Source organism: Nicotiana sylvestris, chromosome 11 (genome assembly GCF_000393655.2).
Source record: "Nicotiana sylvestris chromosome 11, ASM39365v2, whole genome shotgun sequence".
NCBI lineage: Eukaryota > Viridiplantae > Streptophyta > Magnoliopsida > Solanales > Solanaceae > Nicotiana > Nicotiana sylvestris.
In genome coordinates, this window is record NC_091067.1 from 32697271 (window position 1) to 32717707 (window position 20437).

Consider the following 20437-nt stretch of genomic DNA (forward strand, 5'->3'; position numbering starts at 1 on the left):
CGCTTATTAAATTCCGTTGTTTACATAATGTTGGTTCTTAATTGTTTAAGGATTAAAAATGGGATAAAAAAAGGTAAATAATGCAAATGATTGGTTTGCCTAGCTTTCACTAGGAGGCGCCATCACGACTCCCGGTGGTGGAAAATCCGGGTCGTGACAGTTTTTCTCAATCATTTAACTAATAAAGGCTTTTAATATTTATTATCTTAACTAATGAATTAACCTAAGTTTGACCGGTTAACTATGATTAACAGATCATATAGGGTGCATTGATAGTGTAACGACCCGATCGGTCATTTAATCGATTGCACTTCGCTCGGTTGTTTGAGGGAATGAGTAGTTCCATAGGAAGTATTATGATTTATGTGAATCGTTAGTTTTGATTTTCAGGTTATTCGGAATTAATTTGGAAGAATGGTTCTCAGCTAGAAACTTTAAATTTGAAAGGTTTGACCAAGTTTTGACTTTTTAGAATTTGACCTCGGATTGGATTTCTGATGGTTTTGTTACCTCCGTTAGGTAATTTTGGACTTAGAAGCGCGTCTGGATTGTGATTTGGAGGTCCGTAGTAGAATTTGGCTTGAAATAGCGAAAGTTGGAATTTTGGAAAGTTTGACCGGGAGTGCACTTTTTGATATCGGGGTCGGATTCCGATTCCGAATGTTGGAGCAGGTCCATAATGTCAAATGTGACTTACATTAAAAATTTGAGGTCAATCGGACATGATTTGATAGATTTCGGCATCGGTTGTGGAAGTTTGAAGTTTCAAGTTCATCGATTTCGAATTGAGGTGTAATTCGTTGTTTCGTTGTTGTTATGTGTAATTTGAGGCCTCAGGTAGGTCCGTATTATGATATGAGACTTGTTGGTATGTTCGAACGGGGTCCCGAGGGGCTCGGGTGAGTTTCGGATAGGTTTGGGTTGTGTTGCGCTCGTTTTTGATGTTTCGACGTCGCTTTTCAAGCATGAATGGTACTACATTAAGCAAATGAGTTCTGATTTCTGTTTTTATTCAAACATTAGATCCGTATAGTAATTATGGAGCTATATCAAAAAGAATCGTCAAATTTGGACATCGTATGAGGATTTTATGATCATTTTACTAAGAATTGGATTGCCAGATTTTTTCCAGATTAATTACGAAATTGCCACTGAATTCGTATTTAAAAATCTGCACTATTTTCAAATATTGAAACCAACATATCTCCTTCAATATAAGGTCAAATGGAGTGATTCAAGAGCCTAACTTGACTAAAATTTTACAAGGAATCAATTGGAGATATCAAAAGCAAATTTCAGAATCGTTTGGCACAAAAGCGAGGCAGAATAACTGGCAAAACATTATATAAAACAAGGGTTTGTTCATTTGGTTATATTTTGAGTTGGAGAGCTCGGATTTGGGGGATTTTGGAGGTGATTTTAACCATAGATATTGGGATAAGTGTTCTCTATTCGATTTTGGTTATATTTCATGAATCTATCTTCATTTTTGGCACTTGATTGATAATTTCAAAGTGGAATTTGGGGGTTTTGCCTAAAGTTTCATAAAGTGAATTTTTAAGTTTTGAACATCGATTCGGAGTCGAAATTGTATGAAACTAGTATGGTTGGACTCAAAATTGAATGATTTGTTGGATTTTGTGAGTTTATCAGGTTTCGAGATGCGGGTCTGGTTGGGCTTTTTGGCCGATTTTGGGCTTTTGATTAAAGATTCGACTTTTTTCAATTGGGATTGGTTGCTTTAGCATTTTTTGATGTAATTGAGTTGTTTTTGGTTAGTTTTGGGCCATTTGGAAGTTGGAACGCACGAGATGGCATTTTTTGAGCATCGCTTGACTTGCTCGGTATTATAATTGGTTTATTTGAGGAAAGTAATGATTGTAAATCTAGTCCTGTGGGTATGAAACCCCGGATTTCACATTGTTTTACTATTTTGAGGTGGAAAACATGCTAGGTGACATGCGTGTGGGTGTGCACCGTTGGATATTGTGACTTGGTCCATCCAGTAACAATTATAAAGTTGCGTATTTGACTTAAATTATATGATACTTATGTGTTTTAGAAAGAATTTCCTATAATATAGGCCGAATGCCATATTTGGGCCTTGTGCTAGAGCTGTTTGGACTCTTAGGGGCTTTTCTTATTATCGTCTCACTGTTTTTTATTTATGATCTATACTCAGTCATGTTGTGTTTACTGATTTCATAACTCAGTGTTTATTACTCCGTTTTTATGCATAAAATGATATTTTGGGCTAAGCACCCCGTTTTACTAATAGCCCGAGTGGCTTGAGAGGTTTCTGACTGAGTGAGGCTGAGGGCCTGTGTTGTGAGGATATTATGGGATCGGGCTGCACGGCGCAACATATTGTTATTGCTTCATGATTTTTGTAATGCCACGGGCCTGATTGATTTATGCCACGAGGTGGCTTGTTATGAGGCCGAGGGTTTGATTGATTTATGCCACGAGGTTTCTTGTTATAGCGCTTGGGCTGTAGGAGCCCCTCTGGAGTATGTACGCCCCATTGAGAGCGGGTACCCTAAGTGAGTGACATGATGTTTTGCCCGAGTCGCTGTTCTTGATTCATATTGTGCCCGAGGGGTTTTTCGAGCGATTGTGAGGTAATGCCCGAGGGGTTGTATATGAGTGGCTATGAGGTTTGCCCGAGGGGCTGTTCACGAGTGATGTTCATCGAGGGGCTGTATACGAGTGAGTTTTGCCTGAGGTGTTGTTTATGTTTTCATCATTTTTACTCATTATTTCATCACTTCATTGAAAACTGTTGAAAGATATTTTAAATGGTTTTACTGAAACTGGATTTAAATGAGCATAGTTGATTCAAAACCCTGATTTTAAAAGCTTGTTGTATTTTACTAAGATTTCATAATATGAACTGTATATGTTTTATTGACGTCACTACTACTCAGTTTCTATTTACTTTTATTACTTACTAAGTTGACATACTCACAATACTCCCTGCACCTTGTGTGTAGATCTAGGTATTTATGAACCCGGTAGCGGGTGTTGATTACTCAGTGGCAGGTCCATCGAAGTTAGTAAGGCAGCTGCCTGGCAATCACAACCCTACTTTTCTCCCTCCTTATCCTCCCTTAGTTGTATTCAATTATTTTCATGCTATGTTAGTCTTGATGTTGTCAGACGGTTGTAGTAGATGCTCATTACTAGTGACAACCCGATGCCGGGCTTTCTTTCCGCATTGTTGTTTTCATTTAAACTCCTTATGTAGGTTTATCATTAAATAGCTTTGGTTTTGTCTTAAAAATGAAAATATTGATTGGTTTTGGCAGTGTGTCAGCTTGCCTAGTACCACGGTAGGCGCCATCACAACAGGGTTAGTTTTGGGTTATGACAAGTTGGTATCAGAGCCTAGGTTACGTAGGTCTCACGAGTCATGAGCAGGCTTAGTAGAGTCTCGCAGATCGGTACGGAGACATCTGTACTTATCTTCGAGAGGTTGCAGAACATTTAGGAAATTCCACATTCTTGAATTCTTATCATGCGACATTGATTTAGCTTGAAATATAACTCTTGAAATTCCTTCCACGCGTTCGTATGCGCGTATGAGAACTCGGTATTAGCCATGCATCGAGGACTTGTAATTCCCTGAACGAGAGGCGAGATATGATTTATGTATGTTGATGTTGGGCCAATTTGGAGGACTTGGGGCCAGGCTTTGCCTGTAGCTTGAGCACTAAGGTGTTGATTGTGTGAGCGCATGCTTTTGGATTTATATGTTCGATAGTGTCCCTATTAGTGGAAGTGATGGATGGATGGCTACGTGATGAATATGATGTGACTGCGATATGTGTTCATATGATTTGGATGTGATGAGGAGGGTCTACTTGAGGGTAGAAAGAAATATTTGGTGCTTGATTTACATCTTGATTTGATGTATAGCTCTGAGTTATAGGTTTGTTGAAGGATCTTTTCATGTTATTTAGATGGGGAATGAAGTAGATTTCATGTCGTGATATGAGTTCAGACTCAGAAAGATTAAGTGATTGTGTGATGTTTGTGACGCTGGAAGGGTATAAAGAGATGTTAGTTTGAGACGAAGTAGGTAGGTTATCTCCTGCGGGGTGTCCTGAGGGCATGTGATCCCTATGTTGTTTTGTAGTGAGTCCTCCTTTACCAGTAAATTATATGTGTTGCAGATTGAGTTTGGATCGCATATGAGACTTGTCTTGACTACTATGAGGGTGAATGCGATATTTGCATATGATTTGAAGTACTAGATGGTTAGTGTTACATGAGCTTATGAAGGATTTAGTTCAATCTCACTATGTTATTATGGCAGTAATAGAGTACGGTTATTGTGAGTTTTTATGTGTTTTGATCTATGGCTTTAAGCCAAGTGGGTGAGTCTGCTATTGATAAGTTGATTGCACGGCTAAGTGTCGTATTAGTTTCATTTTGAGGTAATACTGGCGAATCAGTTATGACTTGCAAAGGTTGAGATCAAGGATGACTTGAGTAAAGGGTATTTCTGGATACAAGTTTTATTAGGTTTTATGAGTATATAAGAATTATGGAATGATTTGAGTTGTCATTGGTTAGGGATGTAATGTGCGTGAAGTAGAAATTTATCTAGTTGTATTAAGGAGGGGTTACATCCTTGGGTGTTGGAGAGCTAATGGGGTTTAGGTCGATCGGCCCATTTGATCAGTCTAATTGAGATTTGAGCAGAAACTCTCGAGAATAGTTCTAATGAATTCAAGATTTATATGTGGCAATTGAGAATTTTTGTTGGTTCGTATGTGGCTAAACTGAGAGTTACATTGGATGGTGTCGAGGCTCGCAGTATTTCTACATCGTTGTGGATTCTACATTTCAGTATCAAAAAAGTAAGATGAACAACTTGAAATTCATAGAAGGTCTCTTCGGAGTGGGTATCCCGATTGTGGTAATTTTGGGGTGCTTAAGAGAGCATTCAGCGGCTTATGAGCCTTAGGGAATTGTGGTTTATGTTAGGGTCTCATGTGGTGAGTCTGGGTAGAGGATTGATGTATTGAGGAGAAGTACCAATGTGAATGCAATTCAGAAGGAACTCGGATAGATAGGACAGCTTAGTAGTAGGTTAGATCGGCATGGTAAAGGGTATGATTAGTTCTTTGGGTGTTTATAAGGTAATGAGTTTCTACAGGTGTTTCGTGGCAATGCTCCTGTGTTTTGGTGACCTTCATATCTTGGTTGGGTTAGAAGGATTCAGTCCTGACGGTTGGGTTTGAGCAAATGGGATTCAGAGAGTTCTTGACGGTTTCTACCACGGTTAGAGAGGTATATCTTTTACTGGAGTGAGGAGCATGTGATGTATAGTGATCTTCTCCTAGATGGGTCAAATGGAAAGTTCTTGGCTAGTTGAGTACATAGTTTCTTGTGACTCGGAGTGGATTATGAAGTTCTCATATTTATCATGGGATGGCATAGTATATGCGGTATGTTGTGTAAGGTTGGGATTTGCATGTGTAAGGTCACAGTTCTGTTCTGAAAGGAAGGTTATAAATTCTTAGGCAACATGGACAATTTCTGATGACTAGGTAAATGATATTACTAACTGGTATGGCTTGATGAGAGTATACATTTCAGGAAGAGCGATGTGTGGGAGTTATGGATACTTTATCGGTATTGCGACACTCTCTTATTTGATCGACTGCTGGAGTTCGAATTTTGCTTTGTGGAACAGAAGAATTTTAGAAGTACTCCTCGTGGGGTTACTGTGTAATTGGAGAAGTGTGGGAATTATGGCAGTGGAGTTGAGATCAGAGATGGTGATTCATATGTTCTATGGATTTAGAGACTGGGAGTTCTCACGAGTAGATTGTTTCATGGTTATAGACCGTAAAAAGTATCCAAGGTTAATCAGAGGTTAGTATGTGTTGTGATTCAGTCATTGTAGACTTTCGGAGGGTTATTTATCTATCGTGGGGGACCAGAGCTGATTTGGGGTTCATTGGTAGGCCCAACATGGAGGTGTATTCTGTACCGGGTCAGATTTGTTGACTCCGAACTGCTATTGTTGAGGTATGTTCCATTCGATTGTTGTTGAGCTTATTCGTGTTCTGGAGTGATCTATGAGCTACTCTTCTATGTTACGAGAGGTTATTATTTGTTGGTTATATGCACATATGGTACGGTTTTATTGAGGTCTTATAACGGAATTTGAGCTAGAAGAGTATTGGGTATTTCTTGGTGGATGTTGTATTGGTTATGCTCTTTCGGGTTTTGTGTGGTGTTATGTCTTCTTCTCCATGCTTATGGTAATGCACTTTGAGTACTTGATTTCATTGCGTGTGGTTATTGATTTTGAGCAAGGTGGCTTGAGGTATATGCCATGGATTAGTGTTTGGATAGGGCACACATTGCAGCGAAATTATGTTGAGGTATGAACCGTTGTGTTAGATTCGTGTGATGGTCCTACGGGGTGTGATGGTATTTTAGTATTTCATTGTGGCAGTACTTGTTAAGCTTGCGGGACAGTCCTCTCATTTGAGTCTTTTCTTTCATGATTTGAGTATATTTGGGATGTTACTATTGGGTGCACGAGTTGCACAGGTTATGACTTTGGATTGTATTGGTGTTTCATGTCATCAGAGTGGTCGTGTTGGATGAGATGAGGTCATTGGACCTAGAATGAATACTATCAGAATTGGTTGCAACATGGTTGGAAGGATAATATCGGAAGTCGACTTAGAAATCTGCTATAGTTCCTGTCGGAGAAGAGGGAGCTCCATCACTTGTTGATCTGACGAATGGTTTAGTTTTTGTGTGTTTATTTGATCATTGGCAGTATATGAAAGTGTTAGAACAAGGCTTTATTTGTTAAGAGGTGTATTATCGGTATTGGGTTGTTTTGAGTAGCTACTGTGATTAGGAGTTATCGCCATGAGTGTTTGAGTTATGTGGTATATCATGTGATTAGATCTTGGGTTACGGATATGGTTTGATACAGCTTGTTCGGACTTATACAGTGTGTAGATTCGAGGTTCTCATCTTATAGAAAATTCCAGATGTTGGAAATTGGGCCCTAAAGACTTATGGACTAGGTTGGATTAAGAAATTTCAGTCATGTTGCATTATCAGACCTATATGGGATAGGGTGACGTGGGATCAACTTGGGTATGTGCATTATGAGATTATACAGCAAGTTGATGGCTTTTGGAACAACTCTGGGCACGTTTAAGGATGAACGTATGTTTAAATGGGGGAGGATGTAACGACCCAATCGGTCATTTGAGCAATTGCACTTCGCTCAGTTGTTTGAAGGCATGAGTAGATCCGTAGGAAGTATCATGACTTAAGTGAATCATCGATTTTGGTTTTCAGGTTATTCGGAATTGATTTGGAAGAATGATTCTCGGCTAAAATCTTTAAATTTAAAATGTTTGACCAAGTTTTGACTTTTTAGAATTTAACCTCGGATTGGATTCTTGATGGTTCCGTTATTTCCGTTGGGTGATTTTGGACTTAGGAGTGCATTCGGATTATAATTTGGAGGTCCGTGGTAGAATTTGGCTTGAAATAGCGAAAGTTGGAATTTTGGAAAGTTTGACTGGGAGTGGACTTTTTGATATCGGGGTCAAATTCCGGAAGTTGGAGCAGATCCATAATGTCAAATTTGACTTGCGTGGAAAATTTGAGGTTAATCGGACATGATTTGATAGGTTTCAACATCGGTTGTGGAAGTTTGAAGTTTCAAGTTATTTGATTTCGAATTGAGATGTGATTCGTCGTTTCGATGTTGTTATGTGTGTTTTGAAGCCTCAAGTAGGTCCATGTTATGATATGAGACTTGTTGGTATGTCCGAATAGGGTCCCGAGGGGCTCAGGTGAGTTTCAGATAGGTTTGGGTTGTGTTGCACTCGTTTTTATGTTTCGACGTTGTTTTCAAGCATAAACGTTACTACATTAAGCAAACTGAGCTTCGATTTCTGTTTTTATTGAAGAAATAGATCCATATCATAATTACGGAGCCATAGCAAAAAATATCGTCGAATTTGGACATCGTATGAGGATTTTATGATCATTTTACTAAGAATTGAGTTACCAGATTTTTCAGATTAATTACGAAATTACCACTTAATTCGTATTTAAAAATTTGCACTATTTTCAAATATTGAAACCAACATATCTCCTTCAATATAAGGTCCAATGGAGTGATTCAAGAGCATCACTTTACTAAAATTTTACAAGGAATCTATTAGAGGTATCAAAAGCAAATTTCGGGATCGTTTGGCATGAGAATCGAGGTAGAATAACTGGCAAAAAATATATAATACAAGGGTTTGTTCATTTGGTCATATTTTGCGTTAGGGAGCTCAGGTTTGGGCGATTTTGGAGGCGATTTTCATCATATGTATTGGAATAAGTGTTCTCTACTCGGTTTTGATTATATTTTTTGAATCCATTTTCATTTTTGGCACTTGATTGATGATTTCAAAGTGAAATTTGGGGTGTTTTACCTAAAGTTTCATAAAGTGAATTTTTAAGTGTTGAACATCGATTCGGAGTCGGAATTGGATGAAACTAGTATGGTTGGACTCAAAATTGAATGGCTGACAGATTTTATAAGTTTTGTCGGGTTTCAAATGATACTAGTATGGATGCGACCTTTTTCAATTGGGATTGGTTGATATAGCATTGTTTGATGTATTTGAGTTGTTTTTGGTTAGTTTCGGGCCGTTCGGAGGTTGGAACGCGCGAGATGGCATTTTTGGAGCATCGCTTGGCTTGCTCGGTATTGGAATTGGTTTGTTTGAGGTAAATAGTGATTGTAAATCTATTCTCGAGGATATGAAACCCCGGATTTCATATTGCTTTACAATTTTGAGGTGGCACACATGCTAGGTGACGAGCGTGTGGGCGTGCACCATTGGGAATTGTGACTTGGTCCGCCCTATAGCAATTATAAAGTTGAGTATTTGACTTAAATTCTATGATACTTATGTGTTGTAGAAAGAATTTGCTATAAATTGGGCTGAGTGTCATATTTGGGCCTTGTGATAGAGTTGTTTGGGCCCTTAGGGGTTTTTTCTTATTATCCTCTCACTATTTTCGATTTAAGATCTATACTCAGTCATGCCGTGTTTACTAATTTTATAACTAAGTCTTTGTTACTCTGTTTTGATGTATAAAATGATATTTTGGGCTGAGCACCCTATTTTACTGATAGCTTGAGTGGCTTGAGAGGTTTTTGACTGAGTGAGGCCGAGGGCCTATGTTGTAAGGATATTATGGGATTGAGCTGCATGCCGCATCTAGTTGTTGTTGATTCATATTTTTGTGAGGCCACGTGCCTGATTGATTTATGCCACGAGGCAACTTGTTATGAGGCTGAGGCCCTGATTGATTTATGCCACGAGGTTTCTTGGTATAGCGCTGGGCTGTAGGAGCCCCTCTGGAGTCTGTACACCCCCAGTGAGTACGGGTACCCTGAATGAGTGATATGATGTTTTTTCCGAGGGGCTGTTCTTAAATCATATTATGCCCGAGGGGCTGTTTACGAGCGATTGTGAGGTAATGACCGAGGGTCTGTATATGAGTGACCGTGAGGCTTGCCCGAGGGGCTGTTTATGATTCATGTTTGGCCGAGGGGGTGTTCACGAGTGATGTTCGCCGAGGGGCTGTTCTTGATTTATGTTGCCCAAGGGGCTGTATACGAGTGAGTTTTGCCTGAGGGGCTGTTTAGGTTTTCATCATTTTTACTCACTATTCCATCACTTCGTTGAAAACTGTTGAAAGATGTTTTAAATAGTTTTACTGAAATTGGATTTAAATAAGCTGAGTTTATTCAAAACCCTGATTATAAAAGCCTATTGTATTTTACTGAGATTTCATGATATGAACTGTATATGTTTTATTGCTCATTACTACTGCTCAGTCTCTATTTACTTTTATTACTTACTGAGTTGGTGTACTCACATCCTTGCACCTTGTGTGCAGATCGAGGTATTTCTGAATCCGGTAGCGGGTGTTGATTACTCAGTGGCAAGTCTATCAGAGTTAGTAAGGTAGCTGCCTGGCGATCGCATCCCTACTTTTCTCCCTCCTTATCCTCCCTTAGTTGTATTCAGTTATTTACAGGCTATGTTATTCTTGATGTTGTCAGATGGTTGTAGTAGATGCTCATGACTGGTGACACCCCGATGTCAGGCTTTCTTTCCACATTGTTGTTTTGATTTAAACTCCTTATGTAGGTTTATTGTTAAATAGCTTTGGTTTTGTATTAAAAATGAAAATATTGATTAGTTTTAGTAGTATGTCGACTTGCCTAGTACCACGTTAGGCGCCATCACGATAGGGTTAGTTTTGGGTCGTGACACATAACCTTTCCTATAGGATTAACTAGAACCCTTACCCATTATCTTGAGGTTAAGCAGACTATAAAATACAGAGTTAACTTGAAGCATTATCTAGTAAATAGGTGTCCTAATTCACCTTTAAAATAATTAGGTGGCGACTCTCTTATAATTATTTGAACCACGGTCTTTCCAATATGTTATACTTTGACCCGTGTTAAAATGGGGAATAACAATTGTGACTAATGCTAACCAAGACGCTGTGTTCGAACACTATACTAATGTTGCTGATGGTGACGTCAATCGATGGAATGGACATGGGAATGGAGTTCCTGCTGCTTATACGATCCATGGTGCTGAGGTAGATGACATCATCCTTCATGATACTGAGGTTGAGGAGGATGATGCCCTTAGCGACATAGTTGTAGTGATATATGAGGATGTCGCAAACCTTAAAGAATTAACTGATATTGGAGTAGATCCAATGGGCCTGAATGATGCACCAAAGTAGATTAATGGAAATAGGGCAGCACAAGATGCAGTAATTGACGAAGTCGTGGGCCCCTGCTCCAGATAGGAGTTGGACATGGTTTGCCTAATGACATGCCTCTACTAGCAAATCCCACGATCCCCATCATCACCTACACAATTGTAGGTTAGCAAGAAGAGGAAGCTCAAGTGACAACATAGTATATCAGAAATTCGTTGAAGAGGTTAAGAACATATTCTGCTATTGGGAGGAAAATTAGTTGATATTAGCAGATACCAATATATAATTACAATCCAATTTATATTCATTTTATGGATACTCAATATTTGTGTCACACCCCAAATCTGGGGAGGCGTGGCTGGCACTTGGTGCCGTACTGGCCCGAGCGAACCACTATGTAACTCTTTTTTCTTTGTAACTATCATGGGCCAACATGGACACAACTCATAATGTGTAACAATAAGTGGAAAACACTGTTTCAATGAACCATCTTTCTTAAAACATTAATACATATGGGCCGTCAAGGCCTCTAACATACTATATAAAATGAACCTTTATCTACAAAGCCTCTGAGATTTTTGACATCAATTGGGACAGGGTACCGGCCTACCCATAAGTCTGTAGCCAACTTCTGACACGATGACCCATAGACTCGACTGCACTCCTAATGAGGTGGAGTTTTACCGATTCTTCGTTGAGTGCCAATCTCATCTACTATGAGGGCTTGTCAAACTGATTATCTATACTTGCAAGCATGAATGCAGCATCCCCAAAAAAGGACGTTAGTACGAATAATGTACTGAGTATGTAAGGCAGAACTGAAACATAACAATAAGTCAACATTAATTAAAGATATATAAGAATCAACCTAAATCACTGAAGTGCCACCATATCCGCATACTTACTATACTTTTACATATAATGCTTTTTTTGAGATTATTATTCATATCGTATAATGCATGACTGCTCAACTGATCAGTGGTAACTGCCCGAGCGGTCGTAGCAAGGTGGTAAATGCATGACTGCCGGACCAGTTGTAGCTCAGTGGTAAATGTGTAACTGCCCAACTGGACGTAGCTCGGTAGTAAATGCATGACTGCCCAACCGACCGTAGCTCGGTGGTAATTGAATTTGCATGACTGCCCAACCGGTGGCAACTGCCCGACCGACCGTAGCCCGGTGGTAAATCCATGTCTGCCCAACCGGTCGTAGCACAATGCTAAATGAAGATGCAAATGCATGTATCACGATATTATAAACATTAATATCTTTATCACATACCTCAATAGATAACTAGATACATACTTAGACATGCTTGAATGTCATTTTACGGGAATGAATAACATAGACATCCTTAACTGCTAAGAGTAGAACCACTTATGGAATATCATTACGCTTACGTATCGTTGCTTGGATCATGTCAAAAGAAGGAGGGATTAGCCTTAACATACCTGAGTCGATTCTCTTGAGAAAGATTATATCGCACTCCCTTAATATTGCAAAATCTCATGTTAATTAAGGTGCTCTGAAATCTCGGGTCTTGAAGCATTGAAGATGCTATGGAATATCATATTTTTGAATTCCTACAGATCCTTGAAATTTTTCACGATATATGATATATGAATGGATATGTGATTCTTAGATCCTTAAGACATATACCGAATTTTACATTGTTTTTCAGTGTCGGAAGCACAACCATCTTGATATCATCTTTAAATGTTTGCAATGCTTCTGTGACGACCCGGCTAGTCATCTCATGAGTTACTGCTTCGTTTCCCCCATTTCTTCTTCTTTATGCTTTGTTAATCCGTGTTATGTGGTATCGGGTTGATCGGATCGAATCCAGAATAATTTTGGTAAGGTTTGAGACACTTAGTCTCTTTTAAGGAAGTTTAAGTTGGAAAAGTCAATCAGATGTTGACTTATGTGTTAGAGGACCCAGATATGAGTTTTGATGGTTGGATAGCTTCGGGAGGTGATTTGTGACTTAGGGTCATGATCGAAATGAGTTTTGGAGGTTCAAAGTAGATTTAGTCTTGATTTGGCAAAGTTGATATTTTGACGATTTCCGGTTGGTAGGCGAGATTTTGATATAGGGGTCGGAATGGAATTTTAAGAGTTGCAGTAGTTCCATCATGTCATTTTGGATGTGTGTGCAAAATTTCAGGTCTTTCAGACGTGGTTTGGTTGGGTTTTTGATCAAAAGCGGAATTTAGAAGATTTTAGAAAGTTAGGCTTGAATCCGATGTGATTTCGGGGTGATTTCGGATGGTTGACGGGAATTTTGAGGAATGTTTGTAGCTGCTGAACTTTTGGTGCTTCTTGTATTTCCGCACCTGCAGATTGGGGACCGCAGGTGCGAGCTGCACATGCGAAAGAGGAGTCGCAGAAGCGGATTTTGAGGAGTTGTCAGGAACCGCAGATGCGGTTGGGGGACCGCACATGCGAAGGCGCAGATGCGGGAAAAATATCGCAAATGCGGAAATGGAAATTTAAGTGATTTCCGCAGAAGCAGATTAATTACCGCAAATGCGGTACCGCAGAAGTGGTTAAAGAGCCGCAGATGTGAAAAGGTCTAGGTAGAAGGTATAAATTGTGTCCTTCACGAGTTTTGAGCTATTTCACTATTTTTATCTCGGCGTTGGAGCTTTTTGGACGATTTGAAAGAGGGATTTCTAGGAAACTTCATTGAGGTAAGGAATTTGGACCTAAAACTCGTTCCTATGCTATTATTAAATGGATTAGAGCTAGAAATCATGGAAATTAAGGGTGAAAATTGGGGAAACTAGGGCTTGGAAACATAGACCTTTGCTTGAGGATTTGAAGGACATTTGAGGTCAGATTTTAGAAATTTTGATATGTATGAACTCGTGGGGAGATAAGGAATCTATTGATGTAAAAATTATCGAATTCTGAGATGTGGGACCAGGGGTCGGGTGTTGGTAATTTCAGGATTTGTGTCGTATTTTGATTATTTTCACTTGGGCTTCGTTTCCTTAGCATATTTTGACGTCCTCATTCTGATTTTGGATTGATTCGATGCGAGTGGAGGCCAATTCGAGGGAAAAAGGCATCGCAAGCTAGAGATTGACCGGTTCGAGGTGAGTAATAATTGTAAATGATGTTCTGAGGGTTTGAAACCCTGGATTGCACATTGTAGTGCTATATTGAGGTGAGGCACACACTTGGTGATGAGCGTGGGGTCGTGCACTATTGGGGATTGTGACTTGGTCCGTCCCGATTGATGATTTTACCGCGTATTTGACTGAAATCTATTTGCTATCATCATGATTTGGGCTGAATGCCATATTTGGGCTTTATGCCAACTATTTGAACCCATCGGGGATTTTTACTGGTATTTCCTCACTGTTTTGACTTTATACTTGAACTTAGTCATGTTATATTTCATTGTTTTTGTAATCAGCCATGTTTTACTCTGTTTTAACACTTAAATGATCTCTGAAATGATATTTTTGGGTTGAGAATCATGTTTTACTTTTGCCCGAGTGGGTTGTGAGAATTTTGACTGAGTAAGGCCGATGGCCTATGTTGTGAGGAAATATTTGATACGGGTTATGAGGCTGGGGGCCTGAGATATGTACTCCATGAGGTGGCTTGATTGATATGAGGTCGAGGGCCTAGTGATGATGCCACGAGATGGCTTGATATTGTGCTTGGGCTGTAAGGGGCCCCTCCAGGAGTCTGTACACCCCTAGTGAGTGCGGGTACCCATTGTGATATGAGATTGAGCCCGAGGGTCTGGTATTGTTCTATGTGATTGCCCTAGGGGCTGGTACTATTCTGAGATGTTGCCCGAGGGGCGGTTTTGATGATATTGTGCCCGAGGGGCGAGCCTTTTTGTGTTTACTTTTCATAATTGATTGTCAATTACCTAGTTAATTATTGAAAAAGGCTTTTCATGAAACTACGTTTGAGTTAAAAAAATTTACCTATCTTTCACTAGTTTACTATTTTAATTGTTTTACTGCTTCATTATAGAATGCTTTGTGTCTTATGTGATTTCTTGCTTTCAGTCTTTATTTACATTTGTTACTTACTGAGTTGGAGTACTCACTTTAATCCATGCACCCCTATGTGCAGATTCAGGCGTTTTGCATTCTGCTAGTACGAGTTGAGAGCTCCTAGCAGATATCGGAATCCATGAGGTAGCTGCTTGACGTATGTAGTCCCATGTTTCTCCCTGTTTATCATTTATATCTCTTATCATACATTTGTAATAGTTTGTAGACCTTTCAGACTTGTATTAGGTTTTATAGATGCTCATGACTAGTGACATCCCGGTATCGGGCTGTGTTGGGTTATTTTTCCGCGATTTATACTATTGACTGCTTAAAACTTGGTTTGTTGGTTATGTTTTATATTTTATCATGGTTTAGACTTTAAAACTTGGGTTAAATGGTTTAAAAACTGGAAATGAGAAGTATCGGCTGGCCTTGTCTTCACGAGAGGCTCCATCACGACCCGGTCCGGGTTTAGGATCGAGACAAGTTGGTATCTAGGTTACATAGGTCTCATGAGTCATGAACATGTTTAGTAGAGTCTCACGGATCAGTATGGAGACGTCTGTATTTATCCTCGAGAGGCAGTAGAACATTTAGGAAAAACTTCATATTCTTGAAATTCTTGTCGTGCGAATTTGTTGATCCGAGTACTAAACTTCTGTTATTCTATTCTCTTACAGATGGTGAGCACACGCGTTGCCGGTCAGGATGGACGACCACCAGTACCACCAACTGTGGCCATCAGAGGCCGAAGACGCGGCCGTGGTCGCGGTAGGGGTAGAGCAGCTAGTGCAGCACCTGCAGATCCACCAGTTGCCCCAGTTCAGGATCAGTTCCAAGTTATGGATGCTCTATCAACACCATCTCAGGCACCAGCTGTGCCCATTGTGATTTCGGGTCTTCAGGAGGCCTTGGCTAAGATCTTAGCAGTTTTCACTGGCCCAGCTCAGGCGGTTTCAACAACTACAGTCGCAGCTACTTCTCAGGCTGGGGGAGGCAATCAGACTCCAGCCGCTCGCACACCTGAGCAGGTCGTGCAGGGACTTCAGACGCCGGGGGCACATCCAGCCCAGCCAGTTGTAGTTGCTCAGGACTATGTAGTTCCTGCTATGCCAGAGGAAAGCAGCGTAGGTTGGAGAGGTTTTGTAGACTGCAGCCTCCGACCTTCGGTGGTGCAGAGGGCGAGGATGCCCAGGGTTTCTTAGATAAGTGGTAGATGATGCTTCGTACATCGGGTATTCTAGAGACTAGCGGGGTCACTTTCACTAATTATCAGTTTTCTGGATCTGCCTTCACTTGGTGGGAGGCTTTTGAGAGGCGCAAGCCTGTTGGTGCAGCACCCCTTACCTGGCTGCAGTTCTCCGTTCTCTTTATGGAGAAGTATGTACTGCAGTCCCATAGAGAGGAGTTGCGTAGAGAGTTTGAGTGGTTGCATCATGGAGAGATGATTGTGACACAGTATGAGATGAGGTTCTTCGAGTTAGCTCGTCATGCTATTTGCATGGTTCCGATAGATATAGAGAGGATTAGGAGGTTTGTTGATAGCCTCACTTATCAGCTTCGTATTCTCATGACCAGGGAGAGGGTGATTGGTGATACTTTCGAGGAGGTTGTGGATATTGCCCGTGAGATTGAGTCTGTCAGTCTCCAGGAGCGAGAGGAGAGGGAGGCCAAGAGGCCTCGAGGATCTGGTAGTTATAGTGGTACTCCTTCGAAGGGTCAGTTTTAGTACAGCAGAGGACGTCCATTTAGGCATGCTTAGCCAGCTCGCCAGGTTATCGTGGGGCGTCATCGGGTCATGATTCTCACAGTTCTTATCAGGGCCAGTCATCACTTAGTGCCATTCCAGCTCAGAGTTCGACCCGTCCTCCATCTGTCCAGGGCTCTTCAATGCTGAGTGCATCTGCTAGTCACTCTGGTGCAAGGGGTTCCCTTCAGTCCTCTTCTCCAGCACCTGGGAGTTGTTATGAGTGTGGTGAGATGGGTCATATGTAGAGGTCGTACCCTCATCATCTTATGAGTTTATCTCAGGAGAGGGATCAGTCATCGGCTTCAGTGCCAATTATTTCACCACCACCTGCCCAGCCAGCTAGGGGTGGAGGTCAGTCAGCTAGGGGTCTCCCCTGAGGGAGAGGTCGATCAGATGGCGGTCAGACCTATTTCTATGCACTTCCAGGCAGACCCGATGCTATTGCTTCAGATGCTGTTATTACAGGTATTGTTTCAGTCTGCCATAGAGATGCCTCTATATTATTTGATCCCGGTTCCACCTTTTCTTATGTGTCATCATACTTTGCTTGTTATTTGGGTATGAACCGTGAGTTTCTTGCTTCACTTATTCATGTATCTACCCTAGTGGGCGATAATATTATTGTAAACCGTGTGTACCAGTCGTGTGTGGTGACTATTGGGGGTCTAGAGACCCGTGTGGGTCTTTTATTATTGTGTATGGTGGATTTCGATGTCATTTTGGGCATGGATTGACTATCTCCGTGTCGTGCTATTTTGGATTGTCATGCTAAGACAGTCACGTTGGCTATACCGGGTGTGCCACGGATTGAGTGGCGAGGTATGACTGATTATGTTCCCAGCAGAGTGATCTCATTCTTGAAAGCCCAATGTATGGTTGGGAAGGGTTGTCTTTCGTATCTAGCCTTCGTGAGGGATGTCGGTGTTGAGACTCCAAGTATTGATTTTATTCTAATTGTGAGGGATTTTCTCGGTGTGTTTCCTATAGACCTACCAGGCATACCACCAGATATGGATATTGATTTTGGTATTGACCTGGTGCCGGGCACATAGCCCATTTCTATTTCGCCGTATCGTATAACACTAGTGGAGTTGAAGGAATTAAAGGAGTAGCTTCAGGAACTCCTTGATAAAGGGTTCATTCAGCCTAGTGTGTCACCTTGGGGTGCACCGGTTCTATTTGTAAAAAAGAGGGATGGCACTATGAGAATGTGCATTGATTATAGGCAATTGAACAAAGTAACAATTAAGAACAAGTATCATTTGCCTCGCATTGATGATTTATTCGACAAGCTTCAGGGAGCTAGAGTGTTCTCCAAGATTGATCTACGTTCGAGTTATCACTAATTGATGATCAAGGACTCGGATATTCTTAAGACAGCTTTCAGGACCCGATACGGTCATTATGAGTTCTTGGTGATGTCTTTTGGGTTGACCAATGCCTCAGCAACGTTCATGCATTTGATGAACAGCGTGTTTCGGCCTTCTCTCACTTCATTTATCATAGACTTCATAAATGATATTCTGGTGTATTCGCGCAGTCAGGAGGAGCACGCAGAGCATTTGAGAGTTGTGTTACAGAGATTGAGGGATAAGAAGCTTTATGCAAAATTCTCCAAGTGTGAGTTTTGGCTCAATTCAGTGGCTTTCTTGGGGCACGTGGTGTCCAGCGAGGGTATTCAGGTTGATCCAAAGAAGATAGAGGCAGGTCAGAGTTGGCTCAGACCGTTCTCAGCCACAGAGATTCACAGCTTTCTTGGTTTGGCAAGCTATTATCGCCGATTTGTTCAGGGATTCTCATTTATCGCATCGCCCTTGACCAAGTTGACTTAGAAGGGTGTTTCATTTGTATGGTCAGGCGAGTATGAGAAGAGCTTTTAGAAGCTCAAGACAGCTTTGACCACAACTTCAGTGTTAGTTTTGCCATCCGCTTCAGGTTCATATACCGTGTATTGTGATGCTTCGAGAGCTGGTATTGGTTGTGTTTTGATGCAGGATGGTAGAGTTATTGCTTATGCTTCTCGTCAGTTGAAGCCCCATAAGAAGAACTACCTCGTTCATGATTTGGAGTTGGCTGCCATAGTTCAATTGTTGAAAATTTGGAGACATTACTTGTATGGTGTGTTTTGTGAGGTGTTTACTGATAATCGTAGCCTCCAGCACTTGTTCAAGCAGAAGGATCTCAATTTGAGGTAGCGGAGGTGGTTGAAATTGCTTAAGGATTATGATACCACTATATTGTACCATCCGGGAAAGGTTAATATGGTGGCTGATGCCTTGAGCCGAAAGGCGGTGAGTATGGGGAGTTTGGCATACATTCCAGTTGGGGAGAGACTTATTGCAGTTGATGTTCAGGCCTTGGCCAATCGGTTTGTGAGATTCGATATTTCGGAGCCTAGTCGGGTATTGGCTTGTGTGGTTTCTCGGTATTCCTTATATGATCGCATCAGAGAGCGCCAGTATGATGATCCGCATTTGCTTGTCCTTAAGGATTAAGGATGGAGTTCAGCATGATAATGCCAGAGATGTGACCATTGGTGATGTGGTGATGAGGATGCAAAGCCGGATCTGTGTGCCCAATGTGGATGGGCTTCGGGAGTTAATTCTGGAGGAGGCCCATAGCTCGCGGTATTCCATTCATCCAGGTGCCGCAAAGATGTACCAGGATTTGAGGCAGCACTATTGGTGGAGGAGAATGAAGAAAGATATTGTGGGATTTATAGCTTGGTGTCTCAATTGTCAGCAGGTGAAATATGAGCATCAGAGACCGGGTGGCTTGCTTCAGCGGATAGATATTCCAGAGTGGAAGTGGGAGAGGATCACTATGGAATTTGTAGTTGGACATCCACGGACTTTGAGGAAGTTTGATGTTGTTTGGGTGATTGTGGATCGGTTGACCAAATCCGCGCACTTCATTCTTGTGTGTACTACATATTCTTCAGAGCAGTTGGCAGAGATCTATATCTAGGAGGTTGTTCGTTTGCACGGTGTCCTAGTTTCCATCATTTCAAATAGGGGCACTTAGTTTACATCACAATTTTGGAGGTCTGTGCAGCGAGTGTTGGGTACTCAAGTTGAGTTGAGCACAACTTTTCATCCTCAGACGGACGGATAGTCCGAGCGCACTATTCAGATATTGGAGGACATGTTGCGTGCTTGTGTCATTGATTTCGGAGGGTCATGGGATCAGTTTCTACCGCTTACAGAGTTTGCTTATAACAACAGCTACTAGTCGAGTATTCAGATGGCTCCATATAAGGCTTTGTACGGGAGGCGGTGTAGATCTCTAGTTGGTTGGTTCGAGCCCGGTGAGGCTAGGCTAATGGGGATAGATTTAGGTGCAGGATGCTTTGGAGAAGGTGAAGGTGATTCAGGAGAGGCTTCGTACAGCGCAGTCGAAGAAAAAGAGCTATGCGGTCAGGAAGGTTCGAGATGTGTCCTACCTGGTTGGCGAGAAGGTTCTGTTGAAGGTTTCACCCATGAAAGGTGTTAAGAGATTTGGGAAGAAAGGGAAATTGAGTCCGCGGTTCATTGGGCCTTTTGAGGTGCTTCGAAGGATTGGGGAGGTGGCTTATGAGCTTGCTTTGCCACCCAGCTTGTCGAGTGTGCATCCGGTATTTGATGTTTCTATGCTCTAGAAATATATTGGGGATCTTTCTCATGTTTTGGATTTCAGCACGGTTCAGCTGGATGATGATTTGACCTATGATGTGGAGCCAGTAGCTATTTTGGGTCGTCAGGTTCGAAAGTTGATATCAAAGGATATAGCTTAAGTGAACGTGCAGTGGAGAGGTCGACCCGTGGAGGAGGCTACTTAGGAGACCGAGCGAGAGTTGCAGAGAGGATATTCTCACCTATTT